The sequence below is a fragment of the Colias croceus genome, chromosome 12 (genome assembly GCF_905220415.1).
Source record: "Colias croceus chromosome 12, ilColCroc2.1".
NCBI lineage: Eukaryota > Metazoa > Arthropoda > Insecta > Lepidoptera > Pieridae > Colias > Colias croceus.
Genome location: NC_059548.1, coordinates 2216369 through 2232819, shown reverse-complemented (window position 1 = coordinate 2232819; position 16451 = coordinate 2216369). Strand labels below are relative to the sequence as shown.

Genomic DNA, 16451 nt, shown 5'->3' with positions numbered 1-16451 from the left:
AAGAATATAAATAAAGGACTCTTTCCAACTGACAGATAACGAAAATATAATTCAGAAAATAGTTAAATTGAGTTGAGAGGTGGGAATATGAAAATAATTGTGATAAACAAACATATTTTTCAAAAACAAACATATTTTTGGAAAGCTAAAAGCTTAACTGAACTATTTTTATTCCTAAATTTAACGTCCGAAAATAAGAAGCTCTAGGTGAAAAACAATTTCTTAGAAATATATTTTACTGGAAAGATGGTATTTCACGCAATTACTAGACGTAATTAGTTATGGCATTTGAGATGTTTTGACGATCACAAATACGCCGCGCCGTGATGAATTAGGCTTACAGATATTTATTTCAAAGAATTTTACAATTCACTTATTCTACCGTTTGAATTACTTTGTTTACTTAACGTCTAAAGATAATTTGACTAGTCTAAATATTTACAAGTTGAAAATTTGTAACATCTTGAGTAGGTGAATTTGTTAATTGAGAACATTCAAGTTTTTGGCGGCAATTTTGGGGCTGCCATAATTTATTACGTCGCGAAAAGCTTTATGCTCTTGGGGCTCTATCTTATCATGGATTTTAAGATAACAGTATTCACGTTTGTAAATAAGTATAAGTAAATTCTTTTGAAAAAAATTTTTTGAGGAAAAATTACATTTTCAATCAAATAAAAATTAATCGTGAAACGTTTTTATTTTTTATTAAAGACCTATATAAGCTTAAATTACAATTGAGTATTTGAATAAAAAAATTTTTTGTGCTAAATGGAAAGATTATTATATATTAGTTTTATAACAAAACTATTTTTTTAATTTTATTTTGCAATAATTCAAAAGTTATTTCAAAATAAAAATTAGTCTTTGAATCCAGTACCGAAAACACACCGACAACTCCCGAAGCGTCACCCGGACGCGTGTGACGTCATAATGTTAGTTTTCACACATTGCAGTTGATACAAAAACGTATACAACTATAACATTTTGACGTCACATCTATGGTGACCAGCCATGGCGCGCTTATAGTCACGTGATTTTAATTTAAATTTCATCAATTTTTAATTGCTTATAATTAATTGAAAAACATTTTTTTTGAGTTTTTTGCATTAAATATCAATATTATTAATAATAAAGTTTTAAAATACATGCAAAAAATCAATAATTTTTTTTTATTCAAATACTCAATTAAGCTTCAATTTACAATACCACATAATTTTTTAGATTTAGGTAGTTGATGACGTGTGTACATAATATGTAGATACACATGATGATTGATGATGATAACACTTACAAATGAAACGTTTCAGTTAAAGTAAATAAATATAAATTAACAAAATAAATACGTACCCATTAGTACAGCTAAAATAAACACACATCAATCAGCTTATATGAAAACGATTTCAGGTTCCACCAACCACATGTAGGCTTTCAATTCATTTCGAAATAAAGTTATTCATACAAAAACTTCAATATTTGTGAAACCATTTTAATCCGCTCGCAGCTAATCCAATTTTTAATCTTATAACCTAATACTTCAGGCAGATTGAAACCGCGGGCCATTTCAATTTGGAGCAATGAGAAAAATTATATTTGGTGAATGGTTTAGCCCAAAACAAACCCAACTCTGAATTTCGCTGGATGTAGCTTTTTGTGGATAGAATAAACTTGAAAAACGCGCTCTTTTTAGAAAAAATTGTCTGCACGGATCCGCATTGGTTCTGTATGTAATACATTTAAAAGTTTAAAATGTTCAGGAAAGTTAGATAGTGACTTTGTTACCTACTTTGTAATGTTTTATTCTTTGTAGTTATATATTTGTGTACGTAATTTAAGTTCTTAATAGCTTATTTGCGAAGGTGAAGGAACCCTGATTGAGGTCTAAAATACGTCGAGGTAAACCAAATACAGACTAGCTAATTCGAAATATGGTACGATGTAATTTGCTTTTTTTACATCTGAAACACAATTATTTATTTAAGGTAATGGGTAAATCTACGAAATTTAAATAAAATAGAGATGGACTTGATGAATTCAGTAACTACATTTTTATTCTGTACCTTTGTATAAAAAGTATACAAATAATAGTACTAAAAATAAGTAATTAATACGAATTATTTCTTTATGAAAGAAAATATGTTGTAAAATGGATCAATACATAATTAACTTATCTGTTAAATTCGTATACGTTATATCTGTATAAGTAGCTTTTATTGTGCTAATCAAATTTAAGCATTTATTAATTCAACTTGACTTTTTTTAGAATCTAGACCTTTATCCCTGTGCAAAATTTTACTGAGATTTGATAAGGTGTCTTTGCTGGACTGAGTAGTACCTAAGTTAGTAAGTTTCATAAATTTCAGAAATTTTGTCATTTAAAATTTTGCAGTAGATTTATAGTAGGTATATATTTCTACCTCTTTATAAATTAAACCTTACGAAATTAAAATATCAATAATTAATGAAGGTGAAAAAAAATCAAATTTCAAAATTACAACAATTTCAAGTGTTATTTTAAAAATGTAATAAAACGAATAGTACAAGATATCGTGACGATAGTTATCGAAGTTTGTTTAGAAGACGCCACTTAGTGTCTAGAGCCTTCCAAGTTAGGAATAGAAATGTTGCTAATTTCTCAACTTGTCGCGTTCGCTCTAATTTATCGGCGAAATTGCGTCGCTTTTAATAACTTCGCAAATGTTATGTTTTGTTTAAATTCGTATACATATTTATAAAGCGTAGTTTACCTGCTGAATACTACGAATTTAAAATGGCTGCTCATTTCAAGATACTTGTGTGGTTTCAATTATTATTAAAAAACTTTTCTTTTCAAAACTTATTATGTATGTATGGCTAAATATTTTGATTAACAACTCGAGAGCTCAATTTAAGGCTTGATTTAATTTATTTAAATATATTTATACAGAATTTTTTACAAAGGGGTGTTTTCTAAAATTTGAAATATGCACAAGGTTAACTAAAAAGCAATACGTATACGCAAAGGCTTTATAGAAATTCGTGAAAACTACAAAACAGTAGTACATATAATTGGGTCAACCGCTACGTTAAGGTCAACATGAAAAAATTGAACGTCTAACACGGCACTCAAATTGGTACAACAAAGTTTTAGCAAAGCCCAAATGAAACGTGTGCAGCGTATGAATTTGCGCTTTATGCAATCAGAATACGGATTAATTCGGTTTGTACGTTTTTCTATACTTTGTAGGTGGTATACAGTGTTTCACACGTGCCGTGCTAAGTTCGGGACTTGATTGTGAGCTTTGATGGAACTTAGAAGCTTATTCGTTTTATTAAAATACTCGGTGCGCTTGGAGTAAAAAAAACTAGATGATTTATTTTTGTCTAAGGTTTTTTTGTATGGAATTTAATTATGTTTTGTTACATAAATGCTTGTGTTTTCAAAATACTCGCCGTATTTCATATACTAACTAATTAAGTAGGTAGTCTAAATGTACTTATACCTACTGAGAAACATGCTTTTCAAATGAATTTAAAAGAACGGTATTTAAGATAAGGTAAAAAGTATGGTAAAAAGCTACAATATCGTAATATTCCTACATTCAGTAACAGCCAAAAATGAACTTTCATAAAACGTTCCATAATGATAAACAATAAAACTCCTCCAAACAATAAACGAAATGGGGAACCCTAAAAAAATGCAATCCAACATTTCATAATGTTGCAATCTCAAAAATAATAGGATCTGTTTTAATCTTGTGGTCCCAATGCATCGTGGAGAGTTTCCGCTAGTGTTGGGCCGGCGCCAACAATTTATCGATAGATACCATTACATAAGGAGAAATCAATTAACAGGCGATTTGACTCCGTATAATGGTTCACTTCTCACATTCAGTCCTTGCCCTATTTGGCCGTGTTTTTGTTGTATGATAAATATGTTTTGTTGAACATGAACAGTTGGTTAAATATTGTTATTATTTCGCTTTTATTGTATCGGAAGGGACAGCGGAGAAATATTTATCAATAATTCATTTGTATGAGATTTTGATGATTCATTTGAAAAGTTATTATTTTAGTCGTTGTATGTAACGACTTGTGAGAGAAAATATTAGATAAAAATAATCTATAACGATATCTTCAACGTAAAGACAACAGTGTACCTTCCCCTTTTTACCAGACATCTCTTTCTCATATCATTTTATACATCTCTATGTATTAATTGTTATCTCCTATCTCTTAAATATTTAAAATTATAAGCACATTAATCTTCTATTTTAAGATTTGATTAATGACTTGCATAATACTGACCATAATATCGATACAAACAAAATACAGTCCATCACTGTCACTATAATCGGCATCGATGATGGAACACCTGTTAAGAAATTTCTCGATTTCCCATCGTGTTATTTGCACTCCTTACTCCGTGTGTCGTCGGCAGATTTCAACCCATTTTCCCTTATAAATGGACGCTTGAAGTTTTTCAGAAATGAAAGCGTGCATCGAAAATCGATAGCTAAATTGCTTACGGCATAAACGAGTATGACGATTTAATGAAAGCTTTCTCAATGTTTTTTTGGGAATGCAAAACTGACTTATCATCTACATACGCCAAATTCAGCGTAAACCTGAAAGAGTTAAATGTTGATTAGCCTTTATTGGAATGAAAAAACAGTATATTGGCGATGGCCATGTTTTTAAACTAATTATTTATTTATTTCACATAAGTCTCTTAAATTTTATTGGAACGAAGTTCCTATTATGTTATGATTTTGAGGAGGTATAGATATTTAATCTTTCAATCGAGAGTGTTAAATCTGCAGTATATAAATAAAATAATATAAAAATTATAAGCCGGGTGAGCGATCGTTAAAAATAAAAATACGCGTTGTTTATTTATTTATTAATGAACTAGCGGTTCGCCCCGGCTTCGCCCGTGGTACATATTTCGCAATAAAAGGTAGCTTATGTTTCTCAGGGTCTGGAGATTGTCTGTGCCAAATTTCATCAAAATCGGTCCAGTAGTTTATGCGTGAAAACCATACATACAAACCTTTCCTCTTTATAGTATTAGTATAGATATGCTTAATTGTATTAAGATTGAAAGATATAAGAGAGATAAAGATATAATTAAGATCAAATTACCTATTTCCATGAAATACAGAACATCCAATAAAATTTATAAAACATTTATTTCACACTAGGTTTCCGCCCGCGGCTTCGCCCGCGCAGTCAAAGAAAAACCCGCATAGTTCCCGCTCCCGTGGGATTTCCGGGATTGCGTCATTTTCCCGGGATAAAAAGTAGCCTATGTCCTTTCTCGGGTATCAAAATATCTCCATACCAAATTTCATGACAATTGGTTCAGTAGTTTAGGCGTGATTGAGTAACAGACAGACAGACAGACAGAGTTACTTTCGCATTTATAATATTAGTATGGATTCGCATTCCATCAAATCGTTCATCAGTGTTGATGAAAATAGGAATTATTATTTCACAGTTCCACATATTTATTCGTATTTTATTTGGAATTTATCTAAGAACGTAACAATTCAACGCTGTAAATCAAACAAAACAATATAACCGGAAAACGGAATCTAACTTCGGAGTGAAAACAAATTGGATAGAATTGGAATACAAAAATCAGAGTGGTCGCGTTCAAATAAAAGTTTCACGGGAATCAGGAGTGCCTGCATTTGGGCCGGCTTGTCAAACCGTTTGGTGGTCATAAAACGTAAAACACGTTGAATAAATGATATATAGTTTATTTTCAAACTCAAACTTAAACATTTATTAATTTGAATATACTTACTTTTGAATCGTCAAAATACAGAAAAATAATAATTTACCACCAGTTCGGAAAGCAGTTTCTACAGAGGACCCTAATTGTAGGTACTAAGATAAAAATGTAGAATCAATTGGGCAAAATTATGTATGTTACGGTAACACAACTCTAACGATAAATTATTTATTTATATGTATTATTATTATTTTAATAGTCTCTACTATTAGTTTCGTAGTTCCATATGCGTTAAAATGACAAATAGGTAATATGTATATGAAAACAAAGTGTTAAATAGGCTATCATGGATTTTATCAGCAAGTACCAAAACCAGCCCTTTATTATACTTATCTATATTGTGATAAAAATCTATAGGCTAGCAATTGATATGGTTCGATAATTTCATAGTATTTATAGATTTCAGTGTAAGTTTTTGTGATCAATATATTGGGTTATTAATATTATTAATTTATCGTCTATAAATTAAGTGTATGTTTCAAAATATGCAACAATGATATACCCATAAAACATACATATGCAGCTTGTTATCTAAATATTACTAATTTTAGCAAAAATACACAAATTATCTTTTTTAATTCTAATTCGTGTAGACACCTTCTTCGACAGAGGTGACTTTTAAACGATTTTCTGCGCTACATTTCTTTAAAAAACCAGTACTTAATTAAAAAATACAGTCTTTAATTTTTTAAATATTGTTTGACAAAGCGCTTAATTTCACAAAAATATTACTTTATTAACAGTGTTAGTTATAAGAAACAATAACAGAGTACATGTAGAGATACATTGTAGAGTCTAGATATAAACTAGTTTTAATTATTCAAAAGATGTGCCTTCACTATCCTATTAAAATGTTCAGTAACGATCTGGTGTCGTATGTGACTGGACATACTCCTAAATTATTGTTTGAAGTGTTTAAAAATTTTTAAAATTAAAGTTTTTGCTCATTGCGCCCGTGTGGATTGGAACTCGGACTTCTAATTCAACAGTCCGACCCTACGTCAGCGCAGCTATTTATGCTAAGAGACTCCGCGCGAAATACGTGAACGCTTATCTACGTACGTCGTATAAGATTTGTGTGGTGTCCCCAACCTTCGGTATGAACAATTGTAAGCGCTGCAGCGAAAAAGTATCTGATGGTGCTCTTTGTTCGAGCTGCCGTAACACTTACCACTTCCACTGTGCGAGCCTATCTGAAATCGGCTGGCGGAGACTTGGCACTGAACGACAAAATTCTTGGTGCTGTCCTGACTGTAGAAACTCTGCCTCTTCCGGTGAAGCCGTTAAACCTTGTACTGAGCCTAATTCCTATCAGTCATCTTTGAATAGGATTGAGGAAATGCTATCACCGCTCTCTACTTTGCCGGAAAAGGTTGAAAAGTTAAGGAGTGATCTGAACGACTTAACGAGCAAAATAAATGCAAATGTGATTGAAGATTTATACAAAAGACTGGAAGATATAGACTGCAAGTTATCCATAGTTGACAGTCTAAACGAAGATATGAAAAAGTTAAAGTCGGATATGAAGGGATTTGGAGAACGCTTTCAAAGGTCTGAAGTTGAAGCAGCTAAGAGTCGTAACACTATAAATACTCTTCTAGCGAAAATCTCTGCCCTGGAACTTGAACAAGGTCGCACAGAACAAAAGAATAGATTTTTAAATGTGGAAATTATCGGTGTGCCTGAAGAATCAAATGAAAATTTACAAAAAGTATTCCTTCGTCTAGCCTCCGCTATTAGCTGTAACCTCAACAAGGAAGATGTTGAATTCATTACAAGAGTTCAATCATTCAGAGACAAGAAGGACAGCCCACGTAAGATAATAGTAAAACTAAAAGACAAAGCCACAAAGGATACTTTGATTAATAACTTTAAAAAGTCTAACAAAGTAAAAGGCATAACATCTCATGACCTTGGTTTCACGGGTAACTCCCTGAAGATATTTATTAATGAACATCTTACAATCGCTAATAAATTATTACTTAACAACTGCAAGCAACGTGCCAAAGAAAGAAACATTAAGTTCGTTTGGATCAGGAATTGCACCATATATTTACGCGCACATGAGAAAGCGCCGGCGAAGGTCATAGCTTCGGATGAAGACCTGAAGAATTTTTTAGATACCTGCCCTTAACCATTTATTTCAATAGCAATTCACTTCTTTTAGTTATGTTATTAATTTTTAGTCTTGATCATGCCCTACATATTATTTACGTTTTTATATCTTCAGTATCTTCCACTTACAATTTTCTAACACACTTATACACTACACAATATAAATACATTTTAATTTTCATTATACGTGAGCTCTCAGTAAATTATTTTACGTCAATTTCATTTAAAAATAATTATTATTACGACTGCATTATAAAAGGTTCCGCTCCTCTGTACTGTATTACTTTTTTCAGAACTGCCCGCAATATTTTGAACAATTTTTGTCGCGTTCCGATAGTTTTATTCTATAATTATATTCATGTGAATAGTGTAATATTAATAAAAAAACTTAAGATGGTGGATAGGTGTATGTATTGCCGCGATAATACTTAATTTAACTTGTAAGTTTATAATATTATTTCGATTTAATCGATTACTTTGCTATTGTACTTTACTTAACATTTAAATTGTTTTATAATTTTTCTCAATGACTTCCAAACGTAATTTTATTAACATATACTACCAAAACACTCGCGGCTTGCGAACTAAATTACCGGAACTGCATAAAAATATCGAATTAAGCAATTATGATATTATTATCTTAACGGAAAGTTGGTTGTGTGATGGAATTCTTGACTCAGAGATTTGTGATTCTCGCTATGACGTTTTTAGATTTGATAGGAAACATAAAATGAAAGGCGGAGGAGTTGTTATATGCGTTAAAAAAGCGTTTTGTGGTTACTTAACTCAAAATATTGTGTGCGGTAACGTGGAAAGTGTCTGGCTAACTATACCTGGTAAGTCTTTTAACCGTCAATTCGGTAAAAGTCAAGGTGACCTTCACATTGTTGCTGTATACTTGCCTCCTAATGCTGATTTGCCTGGTAATTTAAGATCTTTAAACGCAGCGTTACTGTCCTTGTATGAAAGTTACCCTAATAACAAATATTTGATAGTGGGCGATTTTAATTTGCCGTTTATCACTTGGTTGAAGGATCATTCTTTTATTATTACAGATCCCTGTACCAATGATCTTTTAGATGCCTCTCTGGACCTAATGAATTTAACAACATTAATGGGGGCTTATCAGTACAACCAATCACCTAACTGTTGTGGTAATATTTTAGATCTCGTGTTCTCGAATTTACCTATTGATTGTAATGATATTATTTCCTCCGATTCCCTAGTCAACATTGATCGATACCATCAACCATTTTTAATTAAAATAAAAGATATTTATATCCTACCGTTACGTTCCCAGTTTTCAAAAATAAAAAAATTCTATAAGGCTGATTATACTACAATTAATCGTGAAATTAGTAAAATAAATTGGACTGACGTTTTAAATTCCGCATCAATTAATATTTCCATCGATAAATTTTATAATGTTTTAAATTCTATAATAGAGAGATACGTACCTTCTGTTAGGATTTCATCTCGCCGTCAATATCCGAAATGGTATACGCCTGCATTAATTAATTTAATAAAAGAAAAATATAAGTTTCACTTTCGTTGGAAGAAATACAAAAATCCAAACGATTACGCATCTTTTTCACTGCTTAGAACTAGAGTAAAAAAACTTCAGGACGACGCGTACTTAAAATACATTTTACGCTGTCAAAAATCTATTAAAACTGCGCCTAAAGAATTCTGGACGTATATCAAAAACAAACGAAATAACTCTTGTTACCCATGCAGTATGATTTTCCGCGAACGCAACCTTACTGATGGTAACGACATTTGTTCAGCGTTTAGTGAATTCTTTTTGTCCGTTTTTCAATCCGATGATAATACTGACCCAATAACTACTGTAGACGATTTTGAGCTTGCTGATAGCCTTTGCTCAATCACAATTAAAGATCAAGAGATTATGAAGCTCTTTCGGGATTTGGACTATAGAAAGGGAGCCGGCTCCGATGGCATTCCGGCTGTCTTCATTAAAAACTGTGGAACTAGTCTTAGAACACCTTTACGCATACTCTTCCAACGTTCCATAACCGAAGGAATTTTTCCAGACTTATGGAAAAAGGCTTTAATTGTGCCCATACATAAAAAAGACTCCAAGAAAGATATAACTAACTATAGGGGTATATCTCTTCTTAATATATTTGCTAAAATGCTGGAAAAACTAGTATACCAAAGAATCTACACTCATACACTTAAATGTATTCCAACTGAACAACACGGTTTTATTAAATCACGGAACGTTACCACTAACTTATTAGATTTAACACATTACATAAATAACAACATGAGTGAAGGAGTACAGGTTGATGTTATTTACACAGATTTCGAGAAGGCATTTGATAGAGTAAGTCATAATGTTCTTATCCGTAAGCTTTATGCAGTGGGTATCAGGGGAGATCTTCTCAGATGGATAGAGTCTTATATAAGGAACCGCAGTCAATCGGTGATTCTAGGAGGGTTTAAATCAGATTTTGTTGATATTACTTCGGGCGTCCCGCAGGGATCGCATCTCGGTCCCTTATTGTATAACATCTACTTATTCGACATTAGTAACTGCTTTGTAAATTCTAATTTCTTACTTTATGCTGACGATAAAAAAATATTCAGAAAAGTCACTTCCTTTTACGATTGTCAATGTCTTCAAGATGATCTTAATAGATTAAGTGACTATTATAAATTAAATAAAATATCAATTAATATAAAAAAATGCCAAAAAATAAGTTTTACCCGTAATAAAAATAATAATATTATTAGTTTTGATTATAAAATTAATAGTGAAAGTATACCAGCTGTTACTTCTGCAAGGGACCTAGGTGTGATTCTGGACGTTAAACTAGCATATCGTACGCACGTGGATTTTATTGTTCATAAAGCCTACAAAAATCTTGGTTTCATCTTGCGACAAGCTGATCCATTTAAAGACATTACTTGCTTGAAAGTTCTTTATTTTGCCTACGTACGTAGTGTTCTCGAATTTGCAAGTGTGATCTGGCGACCGCAATATAAATGTCACATTAAAAGATTGGAAGCAATACAAAAAATTTTTGTGAACAAAATGAATTATAAAACAAAACAATATTCGTTGAATTATGAACAGTCTTGCTCCCACTATGGGTTAAATACTTTGGAGGATAGGAGAGATATAATAGATATTATGTTGTTATATGATATTGTGAACAACAAGTTTGACTATTCCACAGCGTTGGAAAATATAAAGTATCTTGTACCCACACAGCGTACTCGCCACACACGCCTATTCCACGTGCCGGCTACATCAACTAATTATCTAAAAATGTCACCGTTCTACAGGCTCCCGGACATTTATAATAAAAAATTCTCTTCTGTGGATCCCTTCTATTTGTCACGTACTAGTTTTAAAAAGCAAATCTTACAATTAATCAATACAGAAGCTCAGCTCACATAATAATATAATAAATTAGCATTTTACACTCACTGCTATTACACTCACACATTCTTATACATGCACTTTCACACACACACTCACACACTCACACACACAATCACATCCTACTTACCAGGTCTTACTTAATATTACATTAAATTGGTTTTAATTTATTATGAATTTGTAGATTTATAACATTTTCTTTCTTTATAAATACTTATTGGGCTTGATCAATGCTTACCTTCAAAAAATTAAAATCCCTTCTCTGTAAGTAATATCATATTTTGTAAAATTCTTATATTAGTCTTTGTTCACATACGTATATTTTTTCACTACCTATTGGTGTACCTTTTAATTGGCGTAGCTTAGTATTTATTCATCTCAAAAATTGTATCACTAGCTGTAAGGTACCTTATTATAAATAAATAAATAAATAAATAAAAAAAATCTGATGTATCGATCATCTCTTAGTTATTAATTCCCAATTCTCAGTAGTATGGTAATAAAATTGCATTATTTTCAAACACTACGTTATCTATTGCAAGAGTCATTGATGTTTATACGTTTAAATATTTTGTAGTTGTATTGTGACGAAAATATCTTAAAATAAGTGTGGTTGAATTAATAAATATGTGAGTTTAAGTATAAAATAATGAAAATAATGATCTTAGTATTTTATTTTTATTAATATTTTTAATTAAAAGCGCATTCTTATTTTATAAGCATTAAAACAAGAGCGAAGAGAGATACTTAAGTGATTTGCGAAGTTAGGTTTTTTAATAAGTTTTCTTGTATAGTTTAACGTATAAAAGATAGTTTTCAAATTACAAAATTATTTCTCGAATTTACAGGTTTCTAAAGGGACTGTTAATTAAACACTCTCCACTTTATGCCGAATTTAAGGACCCAGACTTTCTTTTTATAGATCCGCCTATTTATCCTTTGATATCTTTTTGATGTACTGAATTTCATAATAAATAAATTTTCTTATAATCTTTAGTTAAACTACGATAGACTGATCTACTTTTTACGGTCCGATCTCTCTGATGAGATTGATATGATGATTCTAGAGATGTGTGATTCCTATGTCTCTACAATTTGGAATTATTATATATTATGTATATAATGTTATGTTTCTTAGCTATTCAACATAGCAATAGGTCTTGTTCTTTGATCTTAAAATGTATGAAGCTGAATCGACATAAATGTTTTAAAAATGTACCAAATTGCTCGCAAAAATTGTATGCCACGTAAAGCAGTTTGAGTGTTATATTTTCGTACAAATGTTGATCGCTCTATTTAAGCCGTCTCCGTACAAGGTCGAGCCAGAGTTTGGTTCCAAGTTTTGGCGAGTTTGTAACCGAAGCGTCAAATGAAACGTCTTGGCGACAGGATTTCGAGCCACAGGTGCGAAACACAATACGTTTTACCAATTACAAAGGGGCGCCTCGCTGTCTACCCCCGTTTGGGACAAAAGCTGTTTGTTTTTGAAGTCCCATACCGGCCCACTGACCGAGTGTGGAATCGACCGGCGCATGCGTGAGAAAGGGACCACTTTAGGGAGGTGCGAAACGATTCGAATCGAGTCAAGTGATGCGCTGGACATTGTACCGGGTGTTTTTTATGGAGGGATGTAAGATTGAATTGGGGGGTAGGTAGTTGTTTATGGAAAATTAGCGTTCTTTTAGCAGTATGTACATAATAAAAAAATGTATAATATATTGCATTGCATGTATTTGATACAGAGAGCAAGAGCACAGTATATTCGACTTATAAATTGACAAATTAAACCATGCATTAATCAAACAATTTAATACCTTTAAAACTAAAGGGCGGAAAATTCGAATATTGGACCTAGTACATACATGTAACTATATAAATATGTGGTAGTAAATTGTAATCATAAACACGCCTGTTGTTATCCAAACACTATCTCTATATTCAACTTGTTTAATGTAGAGATAAGATAGAACCGAAATCAAAATTACATCTGTCCCAATTAACAAATTCCGTTCTGTATGGACTTGATGTGTTCTCGATTATATTCGCTTCCTGAAATTCGGAACTGCAAGTAAATAATCGATAAAAACTTGTTCAGTTACGGGCCTCACTACGCCGCTCAGTCGTGCTACGCGCCGCGCCCTGAACGCGCGTCTTCCCCTAAACAAACCTACATCGTACAAAACCGATAATAACTAATGCGATTTGTTTACCATTCATCATCACGTGCTCACAAATATAATGACGGACAGTGGCTAAACAATAAAGAACAGACGACTCAACGTGAAACGCAAACGGTACGTAATCCGCTCACCATACACTATTTGCAATTGCATGCGAAAATTTCAGAATTTCCACGTGTCCTGCCTGTTGTGATGCGATTATAAATCGATTTTATTTGCTAAGTCAATTATCATCGACACAATATTTACGTTTGTGAGAGTACGGATGAATTAGAAGGGAAAAAACGGCCTCTATCTGTCTCATTCTTCGATAAAGTAATGTTTAAGTCAAATGAGAGACTGTTTTTTTTAGTCAATGGAGGAAATCAATTAATTCAGAGAATTTAGATAAGTTCTTATTCTAATATATAAAAATCAATGCCACTTTTCGTTGTAATTCCATAACTCGAGAACGGCTGAACCGATTTCGATAATTCTTTTTTTATTATATTCCTTGAAGTACGAGGATGGTTCTTATGTAGAGAAAACGTTAATATGTACCACGGGCGAAGCCGGGGCGGACCGCTAGTTCAGTAATAAAATAGATTTATATTATAATAAATGTAATGAGATTGATGAAGGCTAATCTTATTTCAACATGGTCATGCGTGTAACATTTCTACGCCTAGGTTATATTTTCTCGTTTATTAGATACATTTAAAATTATCTTTATTTGAGTAAATTAAATTATTTTTTATCTCTCCATTGAACCGTTTTGGTAGTTTGCTCACTATAATTGTTTACTCTGCTTAACTGCTAAAAATAAATAGAGATATCATATCTGCTGTAAAAAATATTCACGTATGGTTTAGAAGATATTAGATAGATCCGCAATTTTGAATTAACTCTGAAATTATCAAGTAAATAAACTTTTAATGTTTATTTAATAACGGAAAATTACGTAAGTATTTTTGGCTTTGATATTTTCAATATACAAGTTTTAATTAATAAATAAATTGCATATTTATTAGTGCCATTTATTTTCATCAAATACAAAATATTTTCTCCTCGTTGATTTTTTATAAAAAACCTTAATGTTATGAACACGATATTTCAATAGTAATAGATCTTTTATAGGCTTAATTTTTTAATTATCGATAGCCGAGTGTTGTTAGCTATTTTTATTTATTATTATAATATATGTAGCAGATAATTAAATAGAAAATCTACTTCATTATCTAATTCAAGTAGCCAATACAAAAATAAGCGATTTTCATTTATTCCGGCGCACGAAGAATGCTTATCAATGGTTTCTCGATAAAATAATCATTTTGTGAAAATCAAATCAATAGATAACAAGTATAAGTGTTGCATTAGTTGAGATTATTGGAAGTCAAACATAAATACAGGTCGATTATACTAATTTTTTAAATTTCTCAGATAATATTTGTATGTATTCTTAAATCAGTAATTCGAGAGAATGGAATAGATTTAAAATATGATAAATTTTTAATTTTGATAAATATACATATTTTATCTGAACTAATTTCCTCTAACTAATTTTTTTCGTACGTCTGGTTGTCTGGAAGAAGATCGCCATTTGTTTTAATTTATAATTATATTAAGTTAGTTAATTAATCTGAGAGCAATAAAGTATGAAGAAATAAATAAATGTATTTATCTGTATTCTTTATTTTAAAAACTCAAAAGAATGACAATAACGTACAGATAAATATATAAGAGTCATGACTCTTGCTTAATTCTTAGAACCACTTTTATCCAGTCTCTAATGAAAAAGGAAATGATTTAATCCAATAAATTATATCCTCAATTAATTTTATTATCCACCTGATGTTCAATTGTGCTTATCATTTTGACTGCTAAAAGATAATTCTATTTGCCATTCTTAAGCCATTTTTATGTACACAAAATTTATGCCTAAATCCTGAAATCAAACAAGTATTATGTCTAATCAAAATTTTCCTATGGTTAATTGATATGTAGTGTCAATAATAAAAAATAAATTCATAATACAGTTCGGTTATTTTAATAGCAAAGGTTGAATATAATAAAAACACAATTAAGTAGTATATTGATTACAAATGACCACTCCATTAAACTTAGTTTCCATTTAATCCCAAACTAAAGTTTAATTTAAAAATCTATAATCAGAAACATCAATTTTTCATGTTCTCTAATAAAATAATTTTGATGCTTGAAAATTATTTCTCCCCATCAAAACGATTTCATTCAAAGTCAATTCGTATGAAAAATCAAAACCTACATTTTGTTTCGCGTCAAGTTTGTTTATAATGATTCACTGTTATCAGCAATGTATTATTTACTAAAGATTATTGTTGATAACATCTGATAAGGACTGTGTATTTACGTCAGTAGAAATTATCACCTTCCTCACTGTTGAGTTTCGGCGTTTCCTTTCATTATCTTACTGGTTAGGTCTAAATTTGGATGATGATTTCTTTTTACGTTCTTATATAATTATGGTTATGTAAAAATCTATAATTATGTTATAAAGCTGAAGAACGCGTTAATCTCAGAAAGTACTAGTACTAAGTAGCCCATTTGTCGAGGAAGGCTATAGGCTATAATATAATCTCGCTAAGACCAATAGAAGTGGAGCAATGCGGGTAAAACAACGAAGCATAGTTAGTGTATTGTATATTGTGAAGGATAATTAGTTTTCCAATATACAATAAGATAATCCCTAAAACGGTTACATGAAATTTTAATATTACAAGTTGTTAATTTAAAAATTGCTTTCATGATATTTTCGAGCCATGTGGCCAGCCAACATCACAGTGGAACTAAACTGCTTAAAAGTACTTGAATAAAGTTTAAAGTTGCAACTTCAATAGAAAGATCGGGGTCGTCAAAACTTACCTGAAATTCTCTTCGAAAAGACACTCATACTTTTCTCACTTACAAAGTATTTAAAAGAAAATGTGTAATGATAACTTTTATTAAAATT

General features: G+C 31.2%; 1 protein-coding gene across 4 annotated transcripts in view; it reads left to right on the top strand.

The window, feature by feature from the left end:
• The first annotated feature begins 13447 nt into the window (after positions 1 to 13447).
• Positions 13448 to 16451, top strand: part of LOC123696509 (calmodulin-binding transcription activator 2) — a 166425-nt gene continuing 163421 nt past the window's right edge. For all 4 annotated transcript variants that reach the window (XR_006752088.1, XM_045642714.1, XM_045642713.1 and 1 more), the window contains exon 1: positions 13448 to 13597. The gene's annotated coding sequence lies outside the window, so the exon portion shown is untranslated. The remainder of the gene's footprint in view (positions 13598 to 16451) is intronic.